At 38.7% G+C, this 26080-nt stretch overlaps 1 protein-coding gene across 1 annotated transcript in view; it reads left to right on the top strand.

Moving 5' to 3' along the window:
- The window catches only part of Arhgap15 (Rho GTPase activating protein 15), a 604020-nt gene that overhangs the window by 272532 nt on the left and 305408 nt on the right, over positions 1 to 26080 (top strand). The window lies entirely within an intron of this gene.

Raw genomic sequence — 26080 nt, 5'->3', positions numbered from 1 at the left:
TGCCATCCAAAGTCCAGTTTTAAGAATTTTTAATTCTGGCTTTAGTGTCTTTTTTGTTCTTTTGTATGTATAGATGTTATTACTTTCAAGGGAATAGTTTTTTTTTTGCAATCGATTTTTTTATTTTTTTCTTAATTAAGATATATAATTCCTTGTTCCCATATCCACCCTTCCTATATCCCAACCATCCTATTCCCCCAAGCTCTCCTCATCCTCCACTTCACACTTTTCTCTCCCCATCCACCCATCCCCCCATCCCACCCCACCCCCAAGTTCCCATTTTTGTCCAGCATGTACAATCTTGTCTACTTCCAGTATCCAGGAGGATAACTATATGTTTTTCTTTGGATAGTTTTTTAATGTCTGTTTTTTTGTTGTTGCTGCTGGTTTCTGTAGTGGTGATGGGTGGGAAGACAAAGAAATGATCTCACCATGTAGACCTGTCTGGGCTCAAATTCATAAACCACCAACCTTCCCTTCTCTAGTGCTAGGGTGAAGGGTCTAATTGTAGAGCGCTGTATTTAAGAAATGTAGCTTCAGAGAATATTTGCTGATAGATTCTTTGTGGCCTGATGTTTGAAATCTTCTTGTTTCATTTGTTAGGAGTGGAAATGTTATCCTACTGTTTATCCAAATGTTACATGAAGAGATTTCAGATGTATCCATATATTTCTGGTTAATTTCGCTTTATGGACTTAGAGCTATAAGGAGACACCATTATTGCTTCTTACCTGAAAATAATGTTTTAGCAAGGGCAGTCTTCTTCATATAGCAGTAGCTGCCATAGAACATAAATCCCAGTTCTCGGTTTCTTGACACAGAGTTGATTTCTCCTCCGGACAGGACGTTGAGTCTATTATCTGTGAGGTAATAGCTGTGTGCCCTCCCTCTTAAGTTGACTTTCCTCTAGTTCATCAGAATCCTGACCCTTTAGGTCCTGGATGGGGAAAAGTATCAAGGATTAGTCAGCTATTAAAGAATTGCTAAAGTGTTGGCTGTCTCTCCACACGTAAATAAGGAAGAGGGTCTAGCTGTCTTTCCACAAGGAAAAAGATTATTTTGGTAAAAAATAGAAATATTTGGCTCACAAGTTACTGCTCATCCTTAGAACTTCTTTTGTTTTCCCGATATGGAAACTGCAAGATTTTTATAACACTTCATTAGCATAAATTTACATCCTTCATTTTCAACCTCATTCTCTTTTTAGTTTTGTCTCAGAGAGACGTACACTGATTTGTTGTTGTTGTTTGTTAACCCAACCTCGAAGCTGTATTTGTTAATGGGAAAATGTAATCATTTCAAAATTTTAAAGCAAGTGTGTTTGATATTTCTGTGACTTTATTTCATATTTACTTTTAGACTATAAATGGTCTTATATACTGTGTTATCATCTTCTAAGCTTGGGAAAAATATAGCTGGATGGTGTTTTTTGAAATTTCCATTGACTGAATGAGCCAAGGTTATGATTATGCTCTTCTCCTGCTTGATGGCAATAGAATAAAATCATCCTTGCATCCAGCCTGTAGTTTGTCTTAAGTTTCCCCAGTATTGTCTTCAAGAGCTTTGATCTCATGTTGTTGGTTTTTTTTTATGTCACAAATTTTCCGTTGTGATATTGTAGCTCCTCTACTTCTTGCTATTTTAAAGTGTGTTGTTCTGATAATTATCATTGTAGCAGTTATTAATTAATAACTATCCATGTATGTTTGCAAACTGACTGTCCTTGCTAAATAATCTTTACTTATCATTTCTGTTCATTTGTTTACCCTTCTTAAAAAGGTTCAAGCTTCCATATTTTCCTATGAGGTTATTGAAAAATCACATACAATCTTTTCTCATTTCTTAGAAAAAATATTTTTCTTGTGTCCAGTTTTCTTTCTGACTTCTGGGTCTCAATGGATCTGTTACTAGTGTTGATTTTTTTTTATAATATTTTCATGGGTAACAAGAACCAGAATATCCCATAGACATTACCCACTTATACATAGCAGTCAACACAAAACATCATTCTAAAAGAAGCTACCATTTCTCCTTAGGAAATCTCACTCAACTCCTTTTCTACCCTACCCACCCCAACTTTACCCACCCATGCCTCCATTTCTTTCTCCTCCCTACCCTTCCCTTCCCTTTCCTTTCTTTCCCTCCTCTTGTTTCTTCTCATGTTAATATACCACTCTATTCATGTACTTTCCAACTGTGCAACTCTGCTTCTATTCCTTCCTGATTGACAAAACTGGGTGGGGTTAGTAAAATCTCTAAAACTGCAAGTGTAATTTATCTACTCTAGTTTGAAGACTCTATTGACATGGCCCACAGAATCAACTAAGTATGGCTCACACAGGGTCTCGCAAAGACTGTAGTGGCAATCATGTAGCCTGCATCAGTTTTTGCTAGGTCCTCTGCATTAATGCTGTGGTTGTTTAGCTTGACAGTTTGTGGGACTCCTAACAGTGGGAGTTAGGGTTGTCTCTGACTCTTTTGCCAACTCTCGTGGCCCCTTTCCTCCTCTTGGGTTGCCTTGTCCAAACTTGATATGAGGGCTTGTGCCCAGTCCTATTGTACCTAGTTATGCCATGTTCGCTTGATGTCCCTGGAAAGACTTCTCTTTTCTGAAGGGTAATGGAGGAGCAGTGGATCTGGGGGGGAAGGGAAGGGGAGGGAAGAAATGAGGGGAGTAAATGGAGGGGAGACTGTGGTTGGGATATGCTATATGACTGAAGAATCTTTTTTAAAAAGAGCTATTTGAACATATCTTCAAATTGATGGTGTGTTTAGGATCACTCAGCATCTCCTCCCTAAAACTTTCTCCTCCCTTGAACTATCAGGCTAATAATTCTCTTTTATTTTATTTTATTTTTTGCCCTTTCAAGTGACTAAGTTTTTACACAGACTTGAAGTACCTCAAGGAAGTAACATTTCTGCCTTTCAGAAATTAAAGTTTCATGTTTTTCACTGTGGAGGTGTTGGCCTGAGTCCAGTCCCTTCATCACTTAGAAGTTTCTGTTCAATGAGGGATTTTGGATATAATAGAAAAATAAGTCTTTCCGTTAATTCTTGATTTGACATTTACATTTTATATTTGTTATATAAAATACACAACATCTTGATACTGCCATTTTTAATTATGCGTATTTGACATAAAATGCATCTATTTCCAACGTCGTTTGTCTTTTGAGACAAGATAAAAGATATATATCATCTTATTACCTAGCCCAGTCGGGAGCCACCACATTCTAGAAATAGCTTACTCTAAGGCGACTCTAGCTTCTGGGAAATGCTTGCCTGTTAAATCACGTTAGCTGAAGATACAAGTCTAACACATTGACACATATATCACACACCCACACCTACCCCTGGAACAACAACAACAACAACAACAACCTCATTAAATTTAATGAGGCACATGGTGCTATTTTTGATAGGACACTAATGAGAGAATTTTTTTAAATGAAATAGAGTCTTATTAATTTGTGTCAGGAGCAGGAATGGAGACAGTCATATTAGAAGTGTTAATTCGCATATGGGAATATCTCCAATGGTTCTTTAACTGGCTTAACCAAGTATTTAATTGAATGTATCGAGCTTTATGTTAATGTTTCGTGGCTTAAGATTATCCCTATGTCCAGAAGAAGCTTTCTAAAGACTTGTGATTGTTCACCTGCATATCTCCATTATAAAGGAGAGAACTTTTCACATTCTCTTCCCCTACTATAGAACAAGAAATTCAAATTATTTTACGTTCATGGTTTTAAAAGTTTAATAGAAGAAATGAAGTTAATAGGTTGATAATTTAAATATAACCCAAAAAATCATACTGGAACAGTATAATTCTAAAAAGTAATATTTAAAATACCAACACTTAATAGTATTTCAATGAAAGTCTACTTTAATTTTCATTAATTTATATTTGTTATGCATATAATATATAATATGATACATATTTTGTATTTATCATATATTAAATTTTATATAATTAATAATACAATGCAAAACTTATATCAATTAATTTGGGTGGTATTTCTTCTGCTGATGATCAAGAAACCTGAACATAAATGGAGTTATTTTTAAAACACATGCTTAATGCACCCATTCATTGACAACAGACTGATGTGCCTATATATATAATATGCCCAATGTCAGTCAGTGTTTTCTTATATAACATTATTATTCCAGCCCAGAGGGATTAAAAGTATGGCATATGAGATGGAAATATAAGAAGAACTGTTTGACAAGTCTTTAGTAAGCCACTACTACTATGTGTCAAACAATGATATGTGTTTATGCTAAGTCTTAGAATATACGGTAGGACCCAATAGTTAAACACACAAAACACTTTACTCTTGTGGAATTTATATTCTAGTTAAAGAGTCCAGTACAGGCTAAACAATGGAATAGAGTAAAATGTGGTATATTAGAAGTTGTCATAGTAACTAGAAAATTAAAGCATAAAAAGACCAGAAATTTAAGAAGGATGATCAGAGAAGGTTTTGTAAATATAATATTTGAGCAAAATCTAAAGAAGATGCAGGTTATCTGCTGTAAGGTTTTGCTCATGACAACGATCACGATAGTCTCAATCACTATGGTGGTAAAAACAATGATATGGTAGGAAAGGATACATTATTTAGGAAACTTTAAAAACTACTTATTTGTAAGACTGCCGTCCCATGCAGTTACTTTAGGAATGACAGCAGTCTTTAATTCTATATTTATTACACTTAAAATAAAATGCCTCTGTGGATGCAGGCATTAAGATAAAGCAAAGTCAATCAATAGCTTCCAACCAAAGCTACAATGACAAGGACCTTCCCATCATAACTATGGGGACTGTTTCTATTACAGTCATCATGCTGATTGCCTATTGCTCATGTTTCTCTACTATTATCTTATAGATTTATTAACAGTATACAGTATATTCATCTTTTCACTCTGCATAAAAGGAAAGGAATGCCTGGCATTTGTGATAACTGTTGAAGGCGAGGGTAATTTCATTATCTGGATATTTGTTGAGATATTCCTAATCTGACAGCTAGAGATATATTAATAAACCCTAATAAAAAATTCTGAAATAATGGGGTTTGTATATTGGCAGACAGTAGTCATGGTAAACTAAGCAAAAAGTGCATATTATTTCAGTGAAATGTCCTGAGGAATATCAGGTCTGGAGAGAGCCAAAGTGTCTGGGAGAACAAAAGGGTATATATATCCTTAGAAGTGTCAGGGAAGGCTTGAGGCAGCAGTGCTGAAGCTCAGTCATCCTTGAGCGCAGCAGTTTATCTACAATGTATTTTCTGATGGAGGGAGTGTAAATCTAAAAGACTCAATAAGCAGCTAGTGGACTAACGTGGATCAGTGAGGAGGGAGTAGAGTGGGAGAGAAGTCAGCAGCTGGCAGCGCTCAACTCATAGAAACATTTTCATTGTTGATAGAGTCTCTGTTTCTAGGGTAAGGAGATAACTTCCATGCTAACATGGATGAATTGGAAGTGTGAGGACCTAAGTTCCAATCTCAGCTTGTCTTCTAACTGCTGGGGATGCAGTGCTAGGCAGAGTCCCGGAGCTTACTTGAATAGCCAGCCTAGCCCACTCGGCAAGTACCAGGTTTAGGAAGCACCTGTTTTCAAAAACAAGGTAAAGGATGTCTCAGGAGCAATACTCAAGGTTGCCATGTGGCCTCCATGACCCCCATGAATGTGCACATACATGTGTAGTGTTCCCACACTGTCTGTCGCTCACACACAGACTCACAAAAGTTTATTCTAAGTGGAGGTATGTGCTCCTATACTGATTTGTGATAAGAACACACACATGTACTCTGTGCAGTTTTCATGAATACAATATATTATCATCCATGTGTCAATAGGATATACAATTAATTGTTGAACTTATTTCCCCATCTAGGAATCGGGTTCAACGTTTGGAGTAATATCTCTCTGTGTTCTCTCCTAGCGCTCTACGGGCACTGGTTACCACCATTTCTATTTTTTATAACGTGAAATTGATATTATATTATATATATGAATTCAGTTATACAATATTTGTCCTTCAGAACCTGGGTTCTTACATTTAATATCCTCCAGGGCCATTCATCTTGACATAAAAAACATAAATGTTATTGTAGAATAGCATTCCATGATATGTATACACCACACACACACACACAAACACAACTACAAACACACACACACGTATGTGTGTGTGTGTGTGTGTGTGTGTGTGTGTGTGTGTGTGTGTGTGTGTGTGAGACATTTTCTTTGTCCATTAATGCATTGGTGGCTGAGTTTGAGTCTGTAACCTTGCTGTGAGTAATATGCAATATTCTTGGGAATGTATCCCTTAAATATATTGATTTCATGTACTTCAGATAGATACCCAATATTGGGAATGCCTATGATCTAATTAATATATTTTGTCATTTCTTTCAACTGTGCAATGAAATTATATAGAGAACCTTAAGAAAGGAAGTGTGGAGACCAGTTAGCAAGTCCCCATTTAGGAGGTGAGTCACTCTTGGCCTGATCTAAAATGATGAAGGAATAAAAATGGTAGTTAGAAATGAATTAAATGGGGTAGTTCAGAAGGAAGATGCTAAAAACATCTTGCTTGACTTTTATCACAGAATTTCAAGTAACTGTAAAATGTTATTTTGGATATTTATAAAAAGGTAACTAAGTAGTATATATCCCTAATATTTAAAATTGGAATACTCTGAGATAAAAATTAAGAACAAATAACAAGCTGAGTTCCCTGGATTGGAATTCCTTCCAAATCATGAATCTTGCTGTGTGCTATGCTCATTAAGGAGTTGGGAAGACTGAAACAAATATAGGCAAAAGCTCCTTCGTCTTGCAGTTACATTACAGTCAGCACTGACTCATGCCGTCCTGACTTCCTAGTGGCTGATGACATTAAAGCACCATGTGATATAGGCCGGTGTCTGGACCAAGACACATGCTTGTGAATGGCAGACTCAGATGTGACTGCAGAGCCTCTGTGTTTATACTTTCATTGTGCTGTCTATCTGATATATTAGAAATTACACTGAATCTTTGGAGAGACCATATCAAGACAAAAGAGAAATTAAATTAAAGATATTCCAAAACTTGGAAAATGGGGTATATTATATATCCATGAGATATTATATTACATGATGACTGAAAATTAAGAAGAATTTCTAGAAACCCCATGAGCAGAATTTGGGGTAAAGGTAGCAAACTGAGCCTAAATAAAGATGTCTGCAGCTTTTTTTGTGGGATGCAGCTTTGTGTCCCTGGTCTTTACAAGACGCAGCTCTGACCAATACACATGGGACATTTTAGAAGTGAAAATGCTACTATCAGAAAACCTGTACAGTTTGCAACTAAACACTTCTAGCATTGCTTGATAGATAACAATATGTGTAGAGGTTGAGCGTCCGTGAAACACTTGCCATGGTCTGCATGTCAGGAATGAGTGATACAAATCATGGACCTCTTGGGGTCACCTGGGAGTGATGGTTAACCCTTCCCTTGATGGTGCATTAAATGGAAAGAAGAAAAGAAAAGAGAAGAGAAGAGAAGAGAAGAGAAGAGAAGAGAAGAGAAGAGAAGAAAAGAAAAGAAAAGAAAAAAAAGAAAAGCCTCCATTTACTTGTTCTGAGTTCTTTGGAGTCCTAATTGTTCACTCTAAGATACATACTGGTTTCAGATTTTCTCCAGTACCTCCATGTTCAGATGCAGAGGACTAACTATGTCCCTGTAAATAAAATGGTAAACTCTTACTATGCAATATGGATGAACCTTTAAAACTTGGTATACATGCTTGGTTTAGGAAGAGGAAGTACTGCTATTTGCAAAATTTTCATTCTTCTCAAATTACTATAGAATTTGTGAACTCCAGTGGGTTTTCTGCATAAAGATAAGACAGAAATATTCAAAATTTGTTGGCAAGATATATAACCAAGAAAAAATAATATTATAAATGAATAGCAAGTGAGAAACTCCCTAAGAGAAAAAGAAGAAAAATGAAGAACAGTTGGTAGGCTGTGATTCATGCTTCTGTAATCCCAGCATCTGGGAGACTGAGGAAGCGGGAGTAATGAAAGTTTAGGGGTTTAGGGGCAGCCAAAGCTACATAGTAAGACCCTGTCTCAAAGAGAGAGAGAGAGAGAGAGAGAGAGAGAGAGAGAGAGAGAAAGCATGGAATAAGAGAATAAAGTTGGAATTAAACAAATCAAAAAGTAAATCAGTAAATCAAAAGAGAGGTCATAAAACGAACTATAGGTCTCTCAATGCAAACCACATCCGGCCTGACAAGAGGGTTCTGAGGGCAAAGGTGCTTGTTACCACGCCTGACAATGTGAATTTGAACACCAACTCCTGGTTGCTGGAGGGAATGACTGTATTTGCTAAGCTGTCATTTGGCTTCTTTACGCCTGTGCGGCACATGCAGCTACACAGGTACACATACATGTACACACAATGCAGGCAAAACAGTCTTAAAAAATGATTCATGTAAACCATAATAGAGAAGTCACAAATTAGTGGGAAGAAAAAAGATTCGTCAGTATAGGGTGCCACTGAACAGGCTGAATATAAAGAAGAAAATCCAAAGCATTAGTTTCCCTCTGCACACACATATGTCCAAAAATTAATATCGTTTACAGCATTTCAAATTTTGGGGGGAAATGAGTTACAACCTAATATTTGAAAATAAAAGAAATTCCTAATATATGAAATATAAATATGAAAAAGTCAAAAACTCAACGGTTAATTATCATAATATAAAATAAAAATAACATGCTAATTTATGGATTCAAAAAGTATTATTTAGCCGGGCGGTGGTGGCACACGCCTTTAATCTCAGCAGAGGCAGAGGCAGACGGATTTCTGTGAGTTCAAGGCCAGCCTGGTCTACAAGAGCTAGTTCCAGGACAGGCTCCAAAGCCACAGAGAAACTCTGTCTCGAAAAACCAAAAAAAAAAGTATCATTTAAAATTGGGATATTATATATAGTAATTTTTCTAAAAGTTTAGTAGACACAGATCTCTTTAATGTAATAAAGATTAATCCAACCAAAATTATAAAATTTAAAGAATGCTAGCAGTAATATCCAAAAAGGCAAAATATTTAAATGACTATAAAAGAAATACAAAGCTAACATAGCTGTTTTCCTGTAGAACTCATTAATTATTTAACATTATATTTGGGAAAATATGAAGTAAAAACATCTCACTTTTAAATTTTGGTGAGCTAAGACAGCTTTGGGCAACTTCTACAGAACTAATTAATTAATTAATTAATGTACTTCATTACCCTTTCTAAATTTGAACTTTGGACACAGCAGTTCTCTTTATAAGAATTGCTTGTAAGACAAACAAATATAAAAAAATATTTAAAGGACATGTTAATTTGGTGTCCCTCATTCATTGCGACAAAAAGTTAGAAGCAAATAATTGATGATAGAAATTGAAGGACAAGTGTGCTATGGTAGGTCCCTGTAGAAGGATGGTGTAGAGCCATGGAGCTGAGGATGCTCACAGGATGGTGTAGAGCCATGGATTTGATGATGCTCACAGGATGGTGTAGAGCCATGGAGCTGATGATGCTCACAGGATGGTGTAGAGCCATGGAGCTGATGATGCTCACAGGATGGTGTTAAGCTATGGATTTGATGATGCTCACAGGATGGTGTAGAGCCATGGAGCTGATGATGCTCACAGGATGGTGTAGAGCCATGGAGCTGATGATGCTCACAGGATGGTGTTAAGCTATGGATTTGATGATGTTCGCAGGATGGTGTAGACATGAAACTGATGATTCTCACAGGATGGTGTAGAGTCATTGAGCTGAGGATGTTCACAGGTTGGTGTAGAGCCTGGGAGTTGATGATGCTCACAGGCTGGTGGGTGGCCATGGGGTTAATGCTTCAGGATTGGACCAGAGAAGAACCTTTATGACATAAGGTTCAAAAAACAAAAAAGTATGTTTAAATTTGACCCACATATGAAAAAAACAAATATAAACTTAGGCAAATATATAATATACAGACACACATGCAGACTATAATATGTACAAAAAGATATATAAATTAATATATAAATTTATTAATATAAATTAATATATCTAGAAATAATATAATTTTTGAGTTGAGTGATTACCTATGGGATTAGTTTCTATTTTATAATTTTCTTCATATATTTTAGTGTAAATGTATATATGTAATTAGGAATTGTTTGTTTTAATATAGTTTCTTCATAAAGCCAATGTGCACTAATGTCTGAATAAATAATTATAAAAAGTTATTGTCTAGACATTTAACTGCTTTATCTAAAAGGAAAATATGATAATTAAAATGCCAGGCCTTAGACAGAAGGTTTAGGGAATTATTTTGTCACCAGAGAGTCTTCTGAGAGCTACCAGAATCACAGTACATAGAAATTGGCAATACTGCCAATATAAGTTTTAAGTTCAGGTCAGCATATGGATACTGAAATCTCACTTATGGGACGTGTGGGAAACTGCAGTTCATCAATATGTAAGGAGAGTATTCAAAGCTTCTCAACTATACTGACAGTTTGGAATTTAGCAAACAACCAGACTCAATTTATTTACTTCTTTTTTTGAAACAGAGAATGTTATGTAAGTGTGACATATATAAATAAAAGTAATTGGAAGGCTGAGGAAATGAAGGCAATATCAGAGCACCATGACCCCTGAATTATAGTCTTGTGAATGACAGTCTTGTGGGGAATCGCATGGAAGAGTCAGAAGATCTGGGCAATTTTTCCCATATGCTTTCGGTACACCAGCTCCATTTTATCTTATTCCATCATTTGATCATCTGAATTACATTGCAATAAGACTGCTAAACGTAGTTGCAGCTCTCTCGTGCAGCTGACACGCACAGGAAACTTGCACTCCACTTAGTAATCATAGTGGGAGTGTCGTTTGAAAGCTTTGATGTGGGCCAGACACAGACGTACACATCTTTTTGTTTGTTTGTTTGGTTGGTTGGTTTGGTTTGTTTCTCGAGGCACGGTTTCTCTGTAGCTTTTGGAGTCTGTCCTGGATCTAGCTCTTGTAGACCAGGCAGGTCTCAAACTCACAGAGATCCACCTGCCTCTGCCTCCCAAGTGCTGGGATTAAAGGCATGTGCCACCACCGCCCAGCTAAGGTACACATCTTTAATTCCAGTTACAGAGAAACAGAGTCAGTCAGATCTCTCTGAATTAACACACACACACACACACACACACACACACAGAGAGAGAGAGAGAGAGAGAGAGAGAGAGAGAGAGAGAGAGAGAGAGAGAGAGAGAGAGAGAGAGAGAGAGACTTGATGTACCTAAAATTTTGCCAGAGTTCACCAAGAAGTGTTTGGAGTTTACACTCAAATACTAGCATTTGGGAGTCAGAACATCCTATCAGGTATCTCCCTGGCATCATCAAGCACCAGGGCATCTGCTGATGGCCAGCAGTCTATGAAGTCATGTTCTCAAATAGTGTTTATTCCACATCTGTGATTTCTGTACTACAAGGCCCTGGGGACTTAAACCATATGTACTATATTTGCATTAATGGGAACTTGAGAAGGAGAGTCCATAATACTTAAAATGTTTAGCTTTCTCCCTCCCATTGTGCTGGCACATGCTAATAACTACTCCCAGACCTTGTATGGAGGAACTGTAGGAAGCAACATGCAGTACGCTCATTGTTTTAATTCAAGAGCCTTAAAAAACAATAGTTGCCATCCGTGCCTCTGATAGTTTGCCAGGTTTTCAGCTCCTTTGGTTTTCTCCTCTTCCGTCATGGTGCACTATCTCAAATGCATTCCAAACAGCACATTATCCCAAGTCTTTGTTTCTTCTTCATATATATAGTCACTTTTTCTTTAAAGTATATTTAGAAAATCCAGGGCCTTAGCCAAATTCCAAAGAAGCACATCCTAACTGTACTTCCAAGAGGCAGGAAATTGCTTATCACCAATGAGTCCCCCACTTACAAGGTTGTTGCTCACCTGACCCTAAAAGTCAAAACGACTACAGGAGACACTGTGGGTTCAAATATCCAAATCTTATCTTACATATGGGAACTTTTGGAAGCATCTTTAAAACTGAGAAAGAGTGGAAGGGAGCATGGGAAGGAGGGAGGGAGAGAATGGGAAGGAAGAAAGGAGAGGATGGGAGGCAAGGAGGGAGAGGGAGATAGAGAGAGACAGAAGTTTTGTAAAGGAGTATAGTTTTAAAACTACATCTCTATAGGAAGCATGCATGAGATTGCATTCAGGACAATTCATTGGTTCCTGCAGCCAGTTTGAAAAGTTAAGGCCAGCGTTGTTTTAATGAAATAAAGTCAAGAAAGAATAGAATAAAAAGAAAATATCAGACCATGCTTCTTTTAGTAAGGGGGATATTCTTTTAATAGTTTTAAATTATATAAGGTAAATATATAATTGCACAAATATACACATAGTATAAATAAAATACTAAATAAAAATAGGGATAGATGGAAAAATGAAGAGCTAAGGAATAGGTAGATGACTCTCTCTCTCTCTCTCTCTCTCTCTCTCTCTGTGTGTGTGTGTGTGTGTGTGTGTGTGTGTGTTAGAGAGAGGAAAAGGGTGTGAAAAAGATAAAGAGAAACTCGGATAAGGGTTGGCAACATAAATATATTTCTTACCATGGATCATGGCCAAAGCCGTCTGAAAGCCAGATTATGCCTCCAGGCCAGTGGCTCCTTTAACTTTGGAATAAATTTTTCTCTTAGAGCCTCCTCCATCTGCTTTTAGGCAAATTTCACAAGCTGCATATAAACCTAATCTAATTAAATCTCGAACTTTTAAAGAAAATTGTGGAGGAAACTCAGTAAACTGTAGACCCAATGCTATAAGCCATTCATCAAGGGTAGCAGATTACAAACTCAGTGATGGTTCTCGTAACAGAGAAATTTTCTCATGAGAAAAATGTTCTCTTTAAAGTCTTAATCCCTAGGACTCTGGAGAACGGTCACTGGCACATTAGTTTAAAGGGGGTCTCGGGAATTGTGGGAGGGAGTTCTGCGTTGGTATCTTTAGATATCATTTCATCAAGTTAGATTATTGCTTGGCATTAGGAATTACCTGGCTAATAACAGTGAAACTGACCTGATCTAGCTGGCGGGATGCTGTAGTTTAGTAAGGCATATTGGGAAAGTTTGAGCTGGTCCCACTGGAAAGCAGCATGTCTCCTGGACGAAATACAAACTCTTAAAGTTAGACCAAGAACATGGGCTGTTTGAAGACATTCATTATCACCAGAAATAAATGGGACTTTTTCTTTCTATGGGTGTTTATTTATTTGTGTATTGTGTGAGCATGCACATAGAGGCCAATGGACAGCCTGCAGGAATTGCTTTTGCTGCTCCACTAGGTTGATTCCAGGAATCAAACTCAGGGTGTCAGTCTTGGCAAGCATCTTTATCTGCTGAGCTATCTAGCCAACCCAACAAGGTCTTAAGATCCATTTGGGTAATCATTAACTATACTATCATGGTTATTTCCAGATAATCTAATAACCAAGCTATCTCAGAGGTATGCATTGATTATTCTATTTTTTTCTTTGTGAAAAAATTCTGAGGATTGCCTATCGCAGCTGAATATTACCTTGAATAGTAACTTGAACTTCTAAAACAGCTCCTTCCCAAGTATTATGGGATTACAAATGCACACCACACTCAGATTATAAAACTCGAAGTCTATGGACTTCCTGAAGAATAAACAGCCCTCCATCCACTGAGTTACATACCCGATTGCTTATGTCACGATGTGGATATGTGAACATGCTGGGCAGTGAATTTAAAAAACTGGTAAAGGGAAAAGAGACAATGAGGATTGAAGATGCACAGCAGAATGTCGAGCCCACTTCTTAACAGTGTGGCTAGCAAAACCATCTTCAACAGCTGAGTCCTTTATGTAAGCCACCATGATGAGTGGGGACAAACCATGAAACCAGAGCAGAATACAGTGAGATGCTGAGCTTGGTAGAACTCAGTGCTGACCGCCAAGTGAATGTTCAGCCCAAAGAGTTGGAGATTGTGTAAGGTCTTCTTAGGATAAGGGGGAAGTCTTAATTACACATCAAGCATCTTAAAAGTCAGAGGCGGAGAAACAAGCTGCCTCAGCTTTCTGAAACAGAGAGTAAAGAGCCAAGCAATGGAAAGAGTGTTCGCAAGCTCAGGCCTCCACGGAAGAGTCAGTGTGTCAAGTCAAAGTGGGATATCATCTTCTCAGAGAGAGATACATTGGCACAGCCCACCCAAAACAGCATGCTGGGTTGGCAGTCAGGGAAGTGGTTGTGGAAAGATGTCCGCACCTCTAGCCCTGTCATGAGGCCCATTCCGTGTCTTCTCAGTGGCCAGTCACTGCTTCCTTCTGGTCTACCAAGTCATATGCCACCTAAAACGCAAGGCCTTCTGTTAGCTGGTACCACAACTCTTCTGAATCAGCCTAGGGCAGCTGAGCTTTCATTCATTCTACCGACAGCCTGTAGCACGCCAGGTGCTCAATCAAGCACAAGGACACATCTCACCTTCAGAATCCGAACTCTCTTAGGGCTGTGTAAAAGATGCATAAGTATAAAAAGTGTGGAGTCCCAGTGTGATGGAGCAGGTACAGGCTGCCAGAGGGATAGCTTCGATATAGCCCCTAGAGACGCTCACTGTTTCCCAAATAGATGATGACTAGGAGTTTCCAGAATTCTGAGGAAAGTTTGTAAAATCCAAGTGACAATTAATGAATCAATTAGCCAAGTAAGTACAGCAAAATATTAACCATATTGTTTGTGTGTAGTGAGGAGCTGTTGGGCGGCTCCTGGAGGGCTAGCTTTATACCCAAAATAATTACACGGAAACTGTATTCTTTTAAATACTGCCTGGCCCATTATTTTCAGCCTCTTACTCACATCTTGCTTTAACCCATTTCTAATAATCTGTGTAGCACCACGGAGTGGTGTCTTACCAGAAAGATTCTAGCATATGTCCATCTTGGGCTGGAGCTTCATCGCATCTGGCTCCCTGAGGAGAGGCACGGAGGTCTGCCTAACTTAGGAGAGGCGTGGCATCTGACTGAGCCATCTACCTCACTTCCTTCTTCCTGTTCTGTCTACTCCACCCACCTAAGGGCCAGTCTATCAGATGGGCCAGGCAGTTTCTTTATTAATTATCCAATGAAATCATCAGATAGATAGAAGACACACCTATATCATTTCCCCTTTTTCTGTTTAAACAAAAAAGAAAAGCTTTCACTTTAACATAGTAAAATTACATATAACAAAACAGTTATCATGCAAAAATTACAGTTACAATATTTATATCTACTTTATCTTTTATCATAACAAAGGAAAACAACTATATCTATCTATTCTTCAGCTCCATCAAAGACTCCAGAAGAACACAATATTACTTAAGTAAATAAGAAATATGCAATTTCCATATAACTCTAGAAATGATAGAGACATCTCGCTGCCTGGACAGTCACCCAAAGTTCTTTTGTATTGTTGGGGCATCTATCTTCGGCCTATAGGCCCACAGTATCCAGCAGAGTTTCCCATGAAGCAGGAAATTTCAAAGACAGTTCAGTCACTATCTGCTGTGTCCTGCAGAATGTCTCGCAGACTCTTTCATGAATCAGGAACCCAAAGAGATCATCTCACCTCTAGGCAAGTTCAGCAGTCCTCTCTCTGAGGGTTCTCTGTGTCCAGTTTATGCAATAGTCCAGGCAAGAGCAGTTTCTTGCCCAAATGGCTATCAAACTCAATAAGGAGCCTCTTCGATGCCCATCTTCCTCTTGAAGTAGATTGGTGCTGCCAGGAGCAGACATGTCTCATTGTCATGAAAAACCCTAAGTTATTAAGACATTTAAAATGCAATATTCTGTAGTCTTTGGAAGATATGAAGTATGCCTATCTAACTGAAATATATCTCTATATATCTAGAAAATCTAACTAACATGACTACAAGCTTAACTATTATCAATGATTACTCATTAGCAACCTATATTTCCTAATTATACACTACATTTTTAAATGAACTACACAATTACAATACCTTAATCGTTATTAGAAATACATATACATATAACAAAATAGACCTTAAATTTCTATCAATAAGGCAAAATTTATACCAATGTAAATTATTCATATCTATATCATCTCCCCCTTTAAATGTAAAAGAACATTTATAAACAATATTTGGGAATATGGACGTAGTTATTTCTCTCCAAACTGCTTCCTGCTGAATGGGGACGCTGTTAATCAGATCTTTCATGGTGTAACCTGTGTGCCAGGTTCATCTCAGTCATCAGTTGGGTGAAGTAATTTTCTGAAGGTGTTCACAACAACCTTTCAGGAGGGCGTGGTCTATCATACCATACTGGGACAGAAGCAATCCACAGTGTCTCATCCTCTGTGAAAACAAAAGGAGAATCTCTTTTCCAAAGTATCATATCCTTAGATCCAAATTCTGAAGTCAAGATATTTTCAAAATGTCTATGTTGGATTAGTTCAGCAGCATTTATAAACAAATATCTTTTAGCAGCTGTTGCTTCTTCCTCAGCATTCAAACAATTCAAAGAGAGCATAATAACATACAGTATCAAGATTCTCCGTATATTTTCCATCTTTATGTGGCTTTATTTTTACCTCTATTTCATTTATTTTTATACTTTTATTTTTTGAGACAGGTTCTCTGTATATCTTTGTCCTGGAATAACTCTGTAGACCAGGCTGTCCTTGAACTCTCAGAAATCCGTCTGTCTCTGCCTCCCCAGTGCTGGGATTAAAGGTGTGTGCTACAACACCTTGAACTCACAGAGATCTTTCTGTCTCTGCCTCCCAGGCATTCGGATTAAAGGTGTGTCCTGCCACACCTTCAAGTCACAGAGGTCAATCTACCTCTGCCTCCCAAGTGTTGGGATTAAAGGTGTATACCACCACAACAAACTACTTCCTTTTTCTTTCTTTCTTTCTCTTTTTTTTTTTTAACTGTAAGAACTTTAACTTTTAGCCTGCATGTATTTTAAACTCACTGCAAACCATTTAGAGGTTTTCTTTGTCTTTGAATCTCTCTTTACTGTATATCTCTCTTTTTCTGACCACACGAGTCTTTAATTTACCAAGCAATATAGGTAGGATTAAAGCCGTGGCTTTGACAGCTAGATCCAGCCCATTCCTTAGCTTTCCAGCCTCATGGCAGAGGTACCGGCTATAGCCTTGTTTATCACCACAACTCTGTGGCGGTTCAAGGTCCCTGCCAGCAAGCAAGCTGCAACAGTGTTAAACACTCAAAAGCTCCATAGTCAGGACCGCCTGCTTGAAAGAGTCAGAGTTTGCCCTGGTGGGACTGCCCAGAAAGCTGGCATTTTAAAACGGCACAGCTTTTTTCCTGCTACGGCTGAAAACTGAAAAACAAACGTTCAGCTTTTCATCAACACCATTTAAGTGTTTGGTGGCAGAACCTCTTAAAAGAGCTGCAAGATTTTGCTGCTAAAGCTGAGTCAGGAAGCCTCTCTTAGATGAGAGTGCTTTCTTACCTCTAGCAAGCAAAGCCAAACCTGAGAAATAGCTGCTACCAAGAAAACATGCTTTACTCTATTCTTTCCCAAGCTTTCTCAGGCTTTCTGTGGATTCAATTATCCACGTGGGCGCCATTCTGTAGTGAGGGGCTACGGGCCGCCTTCCCGCAGCCCCAGCTCCCGGCCACCGGCTAGCTTTACCCAAAATAACAACACACAAATTGTATTCTTTTAAACACTGCCTGGCCCATTATTTTCAGCCTCTTACTCACATCTTGCTTTAACCCATTTCTAATAATCTGTGTAGCACCACGGAGTGGTGTCTTACCAGAAAGATTCTAGCATATGTCCATCTTGGGCTGGAGCTTCATCGCATCTGGCTCCCTGAGGAGAGGCACGGAGGTCTGCCTAACTTAGGAGAGGCGTGGCATCTGACTGAGCCATCTACCTCACTTCCTTCTTCCTGTTCTGTCTACTCCACCCACCTAAGGGCCAGTCTATCAGATGGGCCAGGCAGTTTCTTTATTAATTATCCAATGAAATCATCAGATAGATAGAAGACACACCTATATCATTTGTGCTTACAGTGTGTCAAATGCTATTGTGCTGTTTGTCCTAGATTATATTTCCTGTAGCCCTTATGGTGTTGTGTGAGGTAGGTAATAACTTATTGTTTACAGAAGTTATGACAAAGTACCTAACACGGAAGAAATGTGCACTAATAGTACTGAAATATAGATTTGTCACTTCGGAATTCTAATATTTAGCAATACTAATTCCCAAGAGAGAGACAAGTGTAAATCCAAGTTTTGTTAAGGTCTTATGGTAACCATGAAATGGAATCAGTCTGGATGTCTATTAACTGATTAGTGAATGATGAAAATATGTTACATTTACACAATGGAATTTTGCCCATCCATAAACAAAAATACAAAACAAAAATTATGAAGTTCACAGGAGAATGGCTAAAACTGCTAAATACTACTGTGCCTATATATAGATAAGAAAGCTAGAGATAGATCCATGATAGGAAGAAAAAAGGAAGATTTTAGGGAGAGTGTGGGCAAAAGAATACATATTATATGAAAGTAGCAGAGGGTATGCTAGGGAGAGAAGGATAGGATAATCTGGAGCAGCAGGAGATGAGTGGTGTCAACCAAAACTAAATATGTATGAAAATGCCATAAAAAAACCCTTCTATCTATAAATGACTTAAAAAGAAATGTCAAAGAAAAGAGTTTGAGAGTCTATGGAGAGAGTTCACTGGGTTAAGTTCCTGCTGTGTAAGCTGGAGGACCTGAGTTCGCCACCCCTCCAACATGCCAGAAGCCAGGCATGGGGAGGAGCATGTCTGGAGGCCCAGTCTTGGTATGGAATGGAGACAGCCAGGGACCTAAGGCTCATTGACGAGCAGCTTTGTCGAGTTGGACGTGAGCCTGAGGTATAATGAGAGATCTGTTTCAAAAATAAATGTGCAGAGTCATTGTGAACCTTATGGTTCTACACACCAGTCCACACATATGTCCACACATGCAGGTACATACCTCACAAACACACAGCATCACATGCAAGTTTAAAAACAAACAAACAAAAATAGAGTTTAGTTAATTCTATCATTTAAGAGCACGTGTTTAGGGACTAGAAAGACGGATCAGTAGTGCCTACTGTTCTTCTACAATACCTGAGTTAAGTTCGCTTACCTGAGAAGTACAGATCATCAGGGAATGCTAAGGAAACTCCACTTGAAGGGTCTAGAGGCCACATGAGTAGTGGTTAGCAACCTCTCGTTGTCCTGCAGAGCTGTACCTTCCTGATCTTGCAGTCTCTGGATAAGATGCTCCTGTCACATGGGTAGTACCATCCTCTTCTTTTCTTCTGTTTAACCTCTGAAAATTTAAGATTCTCTCCGACATTTTCCTCTGAGCGTTCCACTTTATTATCAGAGGAGCTGACGTTTTCCATAAGATTCCGTATGCTTCCATCATCACCCTGAGTTAGTTGATTCCCATGCTGGTTTTTGTGTCCTACTGAATACTCTTCTTGAGAACACAGGCCACTGCTAAACTGTTTGGGGTTGCCTCAGTTCCTAGAGTTAAAACCAGGGCAGAGCTTTGGTTTAGCAGGCATCTCAAGATCAGTGATTGCTAAGTGACTCCTCATGTTTTGAGGGGAAACAAACAACACAAGTGTCCCAGTATATGCAAAATTAGATCTGGTTTATGCCTATTTTCTTAGGTAAGTTGTTCATAGGGATTACTAAAGTACTAGTGGTTGGCTTCAAAATAGCAGTTTAGATGATAAATTATTTGGTCACCCTACTAACAGGACAACCAGGATTTCTTTTCCTAATATTGTCATTTGTACAAACTGCTATTTCCAACACAGGCACCATTTTGTATCTTGTAATAAGGTGTGTTTAGGTTTGGGTATACGTTTTTATCATAGCATGGAGCGATAGGTCATCCTAGATACACTATTATCAAGTGGCCTGTTGCTCAGTTGATACATTCTACTGTCTAAAATAGTCACAGGTGACTTTTTCTAAGTGTTGTTCAATTCTCTTTGTGCATCTTCATCTACGTATATATACCACTGCATCAAATATGTATCTTCACATATATGTTGTATATATTATATATCAACAAGCTATTATTTTAGAAACATGTTTCTTTTGAGAAATTTTCTCATTCTGTGTCTCCAAGTAACCCAGGGAATTTGCAAAATTCTCTTGTCTCCCAAGTGCTGGAATTATTGGTGTTGTGCCACCATAGATGACTTCATGATTGATTTAACAATAATTACTTTAAATAAACAGGTATTCTCCCATAAGTCAGATTACTTATTTTGTGCATTTTCAGTATAAATTGATATTTCTTCAATGTATTTAATGGAAAAAAAGAACACTCCCTTTATTCATGAGCTCCCTAATTAAACAGATAGTCTGTCAACCTCAATGAATGATTATGCTAGTTAGTAAAGAATTCAAAGACTGACATCATTTGACTCTTGATTCAGCACAAAGTCAAAATGATCAGAAATCAAAAACAAAGTTTTCCCTTTCCTTCTTGAATTAGGTAGCTCGGCCTCCAGACAGACACTGTCATCACTTGATCCCCAGATTCTCGTTCAGTATTGCTTCATCTTCCTAAAGCACACAGCCAGACTGCAAGGGATGACGCAGACTGATATTCCTTGTAATCCACAGTTGTGTTTCCTCATTCCCGAGGACAAAGTGCCATTCGTCACGGGGAATCATTCAAGTGTGCCTTGGCTAATCTGTGTTTACGAGATAGCATAGAAGTATTTTGTTTGTGTCTGAGAAAAGAGTTATAAATCACACTTCTGTAGATCATAAATACACATTTATCTTTAGAATGTATCACCAACTGAGTCATTTTGATGTAAATATTGCACCTCTCAAATATAATGATGATAATAGAGGCTGTGATTCGAGGAACTGTACAAGTGCTCTCTTCAATAACTGAAAACATTTAAATTCACCGAATCTTTAACATCCGTGTGGAGTGGTAGACAGACGTGCCATGAGGTGGGACTTAGAGAAGTTGTGATTATTTACACTGGGAAATAACAAAACAAACTCCCCGACTTCTGTCAAGAATGGCACATAATTTCTTTGTTGGTATGTATGGGCCATGATCATTCAAAGCCTGGGAGCCCCAGGCTCTTCATTCCCTTGACTTCTATCATCATAAAGGACTCCCTAGGAAAGGGTTGGAGATGGCATGAAGGCACCCACACCTGTCCATGCTCCTTCCCTACTCCAAGCTTTGGAAGACTGACAGACACCAGTTTTTTGGTAGGAGGACCCTACAACCACAAAGAATTTTTCTTTTCGTAGTTCCTAACTTGCTGCCATCTTTGTCTTGAAACTACTGTCATTGCCTGTGATTTTACTTGAGGATGAAGGCACAGATTTTTATCTGTATCTTCTGTTCTCTCAATGGAGAAAATAAAAAGTACACCTACATTCCTTTCTAAGTGGCAGTATTATAATTCAGCAGATTTCTGGTTCTCACTGAAACCTGGAGTTGAATTGCCTTGAGCCGGAAGGCAGTCAAGCTGCTGTTTTTCCCTGAGCTGTATTTCTCTATAAGCATCTAATTGTTTCAAAAGTGATGTACAGTATGTGAAAACCTGAATCTGATGCAAATAAGTCTGTGTGGCACTAACGCTAACAGGTGTTCTCATTAATGTAAGTAGACATGGAACAACTCTTGAATGTTTTATAAACACTCAAAATCATTGCCAAGTATGTTACAATAGCACAGAAATACTTACATATGGGAGCATCTTTTATTCCTATTGTACAACCTCAGCACTTGCTAGCAATAGGCTTGTATGAGTGATAACACTTTCATTTGCGTAAGTCACCATATCTGAAAATTAGCTAATGTGTCTACGTGGAAGTGCTTGTGGCATAAATAGTACCATCTCCCGGCAGACATATCTTGTTTAGTAATGGTAACAATGCCTCAGTGAAGCTAATGATTGCAGCTCTGAAGAATCAATAATAAATATTCTACATCATGGTGGTCCTCTAAGGAGCTGACCTGTTATCTTCTGAATTAGCTCCAAAAATCTTAAAATCATGTCCATTTCCTTATATTACATCTCACAGGTAGGAATTTCCAGACACAGGGTGGGATGTCCGTGAAAAACAGCATGGATTATCGCTCCCTAACACAGCGTAGCTTAGAAATGTGATCGAAAGCACTGAAATCCAATCAACCCTTGGTGTTTCTTGGCTCCTCCAGTTTATAAACCTGTTTTCTGATGACTAAAATGTGTTGGTTGATGGAAAAATACCTTCCTTTGACAGTTCTTCTCAAAGTTCAGGATGTTTTCTCTAGCCTATCTTGCTAAAGTGGATAGCAGTGCATATCAGTTACCAAATATTACGTGAACTAATGAAAATCTTATTGCACCTTTCGGGCTTTTATTGTAATAAAAGATGAGTTAAATTTATCATGTCAAATCAAACAATAAAATAGTATTCATTCACTGTAGTGAATAAAGTGGATCTTTTTTTATCTATCTGCCATCTTAATAGCTTCTATATTTGTGAGGTGTTCAGCCACACATAGGCATTTGCCAGTGACCTCGAGTAATTAGAGCATAAGAGGACAATGGAAAGATCCACAGGGAGCTGAAATTTATATTTCTGTTGTGTGGTGTGACAAAAGAGACATGGTTTACGTGGGTGTTTGGAGTGATGTTCATTTTAGGAACGCCTTTATGGAAAAAGTGAGATCCAAATTGATTTGGATGGGACGACAGAGGAAGTCAAGGTTCTGGCAGAGACACAATCTTATCTAAGGGAAGTGGCAAACACTAGGATAGGACCATTAGGAACAAAACGCTCTCTGCCTGTCTGGATTCTAGAAGTGCAAAAGGAAACTGAGGAGCACAAAGCTGTGGAACCAAAGGAGCCCCAGCACACATGATGTAGCAGCCCAATGAAAGGACTCTCATCACTGCAGGGACGGGGGGGACAAGCTTCTGAGTGACAATCCCACAATGTAATGGGAGTTCCAAGTTGCACAGATCATTTTACTGTGGCTGCCCTGTGTGGTCTGGAAGAGACATGACTGATGTCATGGAGGAAGTGAAAGATGGGGCAACTCAGTCTGCCTGGGGGGGATAGTTTCTTTAGAGTTGCATGCATACAAATTTTCATAAAGGTATACATGCTGCTTATAGTAAGATAAACACATAATGTTTATGAATGGATCCAAAATGGGTACAAAGAAAAGTATAAATTTAGCCTCTCTTATGGAAAAGGAGATTTTGTACTTCCAAGATAATTTCCTTATTTGTATATTATTTATTTTTAAAAGATTTTATTGAAAATAGATTCATCTCTCATACAACACTTCTTGAGCACAGTTTCTTTTCTCTTTGCTCCTCCCTGCTCCCCTCATCTCCCCTCTCCCCAGACTTCTCCTCCATTTCCTCTTCAGGAAAGAGCAGGCCCCCAAAAGATGGCAGCCAAACAGGACAAAACAAGATACAATAAGACAAGGCAAAACATCTCATGTGGAGGCTGGACATAGCAGCCCAATAGGAGTGAAAAAGTCCCAAGAGCAATCAAAAGAGTCAGAGATACATCTGCTATAACAAAACACCAAGCTAACAGGCACAACATTTGCACAGAGCACCCAATGGAGAACCATGCTGGCCTGTTGCTGGCTGTTTCAGTCTCTGGGAATCCATGTGAGCCCTACTTAACTGATTCAGCGGGCCATGTTCTCCATTCCCTCTGACTCCTACAATCATTCCTCCCCCTTTTCTTGTGATGTTCTCTGATCTCCAAGGGGAGAATCCAATGGAGACCTCCAGAGTAGACTCACTCTCCGTATGATATCTGGTTGTGGGTCTCTGCACCTGCTCCCTTCAGCCACCAGAGGACGTCTGTCTGACGACAAGAAGACAAACATCAGATCTTTGAGTGTAGGAGAGGAATCATTTCATTGATATTTTTTCCAATTGTGTTTGGTTCTACCTAGGTCTCTGGGCTAACCGGTGTAAGGTTCCTGAATTTCCAGGCAGTGTGGGGCATGGTGTGGGCCTCGAATTAATCCAAACATTGGATGCCACTCCCACAAGGTCTAAGTCACCATTATCCCAGCACATCTTGCAGGCAGGGCAGTTTGCAGGTTGAAGGTTTTGTGACTAGGTTGGTATCCAGATTTCTCTTTCTGTAGTCTTCACAGTACCTTCTTGTACCAAAAAGACTAGAACAGAGGAGGGGTGAAGGTTCCATGCAGGCAGGAGCATGACCTCTTCACATTCAAAGAACTGTGTGGATGTTGTCCTTTGCAATGAACCCTATTGCCAGTTTTCAGAGAGCGACCTTCTGTATTAGTATCAGCCTGGGATTTTAAGAATCTCCCTGGAAAACCCTCAGCCAACAACTCAGTTGAATATAACCCACTACTACCACTAGAAGCCTTGGCTGGCTACAAAAGATGGCCAGTTCATACTCTATGCTCCATCGCCAAAAGTCCTCACTAGGATTTCCACTGCACTAGGTTTTCCAATTTAGAAAAAAAAATCTTTAAATTGGGCCTTACATGAATAAAAACAACAATAAAGTCATTCCACTTTGAAACTGATGGAGGCAACAGGGGTTCAAATGTCATGAGACTGCATGAGTTAATAGACAAACATGACTATATCTCAGGGAGTAAGTGAATTCATGGCAGGAACGGGAGCAGGGGACACAGGTCGTGGACCGATTCATTTATGTTGAGATGAATACTGTTCTCAAAAATCAAGATCCAAGGAACTCTTCAGATAACGTCATATGCCCTCAGTTTTGTTCCTTTGCTTTCCCAGTTGTTTGTTCTCAAAAGCACGGCAGGCGACTTCAGCTCACACGACAGCTCTGGGAACTGCCAACCTGACTTCTAATCAGTTAGGCAGTATTCTTGCATGAATATTAAGGGGACTGTTTCTCAATACTTAAAACATTTTAACACAGATATATAATGCAAGTGAGTTTTTGTTTTCTTGTTTGTGTGTCATGGCTAGGGAGTTTAAATATATTGCTAATAAAGAGTTGGCAAGGGACATGGGCATGAGTGTGCACTATAGGGCCAACTTCATTATGCAGAACAAACCTCTGATGCAAGAATTCATGGACCAAATTATTTAAGTGTCAAAAGTACAGCTCAATTTCAATTAAAAAGCATTGTTTCTTGAAAGGCTGCCCTTAAACCTTATATTTCAGAATGCTCTTGAGATCTGTCGAGTATGTAGTTCAACATTTGTTTGCTTTTCATTAAATAAGAAATTGCTTACATGGGCAGGTTATGTTCATATGATGACACCACTGAGGTTTCCAATAAATGTGCATGCAAATCAATCACCCAAATGCATTGAAAACATGGCCAATAAACATCTGGAAACTAATGAATACACATTTGGTGACACAGGGGGAGCTGTGGAAACACAGGGTCCATTGGTGGTCAGGCTGATTTAGTGACTGCAAATTTAGGAAGAGTTCACAGCATCAGAAGGAATGGGGCCATTGTGACATAGACTTCAACATCTTTCAGATATGTAGAACATTTTCCGTCCCTTAAAAACAAATATTCCCTCAGAAAGTATAAAACATCTTTCTGACTTGCAAAGTTTTTGCAGTCTATCATTTAAATTACTTAAATAAAGGGCGCTTTACCGCTCCCCAAAGTGAGAATATAGCACCCTCCACGCATATTAGCTTGATCTTCTTGACAGACCAGAGAAGTGTTTGTGTGTGCCAATTAAAACAAAAGTGAGTCCCTAGTGGCTTGTTCCTCATACAACTTCTGAAGACTGCTATCTTTGTTTGCTAGGGTAACCCTGAATAAGGCTGCGCTCCAACGCAAACAAAGTTTTTAACCTTTCATGACAGATGAGGGTTACAAATGCATTTTAATAAGAGAGTTACCAAAGCAACGTTTTCCTGTAATCACCATATATTTACTTAACATCCAGCAACACTGGGAGCACAAGATAGATACTTTCTCAAAAAGTGACAAGGAACATTC

The sequence above is a fragment of the Arvicola amphibius genome, chromosome 7 (assembly GCF_903992535.2).
Source record: "Arvicola amphibius chromosome 7, mArvAmp1.2, whole genome shotgun sequence".
In the NCBI taxonomy this organism is placed as follows: domain Eukaryota; kingdom Metazoa; phylum Chordata; class Mammalia; order Rodentia; family Cricetidae; genus Arvicola; species Arvicola amphibius.
This window is presented reverse-complemented; position numbering and strand designations above follow the sequence as displayed.